Below are 2,559 nucleotides of genomic sequence, written 5' to 3' on the forward strand. Positions count from 1 at the left end.
CTAATGAGTTGGTTGCGGGATGATGTATTACAGAACGAGTAAAGAGACTTGCCGGTAACGAGATTGAACTAGGTATTGGATACCGACGATCGAATCTCGGGCAAGTAACATACCGATGACAAAGGGAACAACGTGTGTTGTTATGCGGTCTGACCGATAAAGATCTTCGTAGAATATGTAGGAGCCAATATGGGCATCCAGGTCCCGCTATTGGTTATTGACCGGAGACGTGTCTCGGTCATGTCTACATTGTTCTCGAACCGTAGGGTCCGCACGCTTAACGTTACGATGACAGTTATTATGAGTTTATGCATTTTGATGTACCGAAGTTAGTTCGGAGTCTCGGATGTGATCACGGACATGACGAGGAGTCTCGAAATGGTCGAGACATAAAGATTGATATATTGGAAGCCTATGTTTGGATATCGGAAGTGTTCCGGGTGAAATCGGGATTTTACCGGAGTACCGGGAGGTTACCGGAACCCCCCGGAAGCTAGATGGGCCTTAGTGGGCTTTAGTGGAAAGGTGAAAGGGGCAGCCCAAGGTGGGCTGTGCGCCTCCCCCCTCCCCTGGTCCTATTAGGACAAGGAGAGGTGGCCGGCCCCCTCTCTCTCTCTCTCTCTCCCCCTTCGGGAATCCTATTCCAACTAGGATTGGGGGGGGGGAGTCCTACTCCCGGTAGGAGTAGGACTCCTCCTGTGCCACCATAGGGACGGCCGAACCCCTCCCCCTTGGATCCTTTATATACAGGGGCAGGGGGCACCTCTAGACACACAAGTTGATCCTTGAGATCGTTCCTTAGCCGTGTGCGGTGCCCCCTGCCACCATATTCCACCTCGATCATATTGTAGCGGTGCTTAGGCGAAGCCCTGCGACGGTAGAACATCAAGATCGTCACCACGCCGACGGAACTCTTCCCCGACGCTTTGCTGGATCGGAGCCCGGGGATCGTCATCGAGCTGTACGTGTGCTAAGAACTCGGAGGTGCCGAAGTAACGGTGCTTGGATCGGTCGGATCGGGAAGACGTACGATTACTTCCTCTACGTTGCGTCAACGCTTCCACAGTCGGTCTGCGTGGGTACGTAGACAACACTCTCCCCTCTCGTTGCTATGCATCACCATGATCTTGCGTGTGCGTAGGAAATTTTTTGAAATTACTGCGTTCCCCAACAGACATGCCATCTATAAGGACAACAAACAACATTCACAAAAAATTCTTGTACATAGATATTCTGTTTGTTACTTATACATACTATTAGAGTACTTGCGGCATATTGCTATGCGTCAGATGATTTTTTGATATTATGTAATGGATTGTTCTTGATGTACTTTTCTCATATTGCTTTATTGAAGTATGACTGAGAAGGCGGTGTGGGATGATGCCCATCTGAAGAAACTCATTGACATATTGAGAGAAGAGGTTGAAAAAGGGAATAGGCCCTTAGGTTATTTAAATAAGAAGGGTTGGGCAAACGTTTTGGGGAAATGGGAAGCAAGAACGGGAAAGAAGTATCCCAAGTATAAATTCAAGAACAAGTGGGATGCCATAAAAAATGAGTACACTTGGTTCATGGAGTTGAAAAATGAAGCAACTGGGCTTGGATGGGATGATGCAAAGAGAACCATTGATTGCTCTTAAGAATGGTGGGATGAACATATCAAGGTAGGACTAGCCATTTTGGTTTTTATTTGGCATGGTTCTATATGACTGCGGTATCTCACTTGTACATTAAAATCCATTTCAGAGATGCCAAGAGAGTACAGGAAAGAAATGCAATCATATGAAGTTCAAAAAACCGGGACCAAAGCACCTTGAAGATTTACACGTCATATTTGACAAAGTACATGTTACTAGGGCTAGTGCTTCTTGTGCTGGAGATATATCTTCTGATGAATCAAGTGATGATAATGGAGTTCCTTTGGAGAAACCCAATGATATTGCTGAAATGAAGGAGGCATCTTCGACGAAACCAAAACCAAGCAAGAAGCGCAAGCAACCTTCTAATGCAAATGAGGAGAAGGAAGAGAAGAGTCCATTCTTACGATTGTACAAGCAGACATGCGAGAAAATAGAAAGTGGAGTGGAGCAGATAACTTCAAGTGTTGAAGCATCATCCGCTCCTCCAACAAATCATGTCCCTACCATTTCAGAAGTCATGAAGATGGTCAAAGAATGTGGTGTGAAGGAAAAACTGCTCTCATGCACACAACCCTCACTCTTATAGTGAAACCCGAGTTTAGGGAAATCTTCAATGTTATTGAAACAAAAGAAGGGAGGTTTGATTTTTTGGAGAGGGAGCATGAGAAGGAGATGTTGAAGCACGTGTAGTGAATCATGTTCGTTTTTTGGAGACCTATATTTGCTTTTGTTGTGGACCAAATTTGGTTATGTTGTGGACCATATTTGCTTTCGTTGTGGATGTATTTGCTTTTGTGTGGACCATATTTGCTTATGTTGATTTATCGTACTTATGTTGTGAGAAATATTTGCTTGTGTCGGTAACCATATTTATGTTGTGAGAAATATTTGCTCGTGTTGGTAACCACATTTATGGTGT

The 2,559-nt window shown here is 44.9% G+C and overlaps 1 pseudogene; it reads left to right on the plus strand.

Moving 5' to 3' along the window:
* The first annotated feature begins 1,355 nt into the window (after positions 1 to 1,355).
* Positions 1,356 to 2,330, plus strand: LOC147982827 (uncharacterized; annotated as a pseudogene).
* Positions 2,331 to 2,559: the final 229 nt, after the last annotated feature.

The sequence above is a fragment of the Triticum urartu genome, chromosome 2A, assembly GCF_056163025.1.
Source record: "Triticum urartu cultivar PI428250 chromosome 2A, HENAU_Tu73, whole genome shotgun sequence".
Taxonomy (NCBI): Eukaryota; Viridiplantae; Streptophyta; class Magnoliopsida; order Poales; family Poaceae; genus Triticum; species Triticum urartu.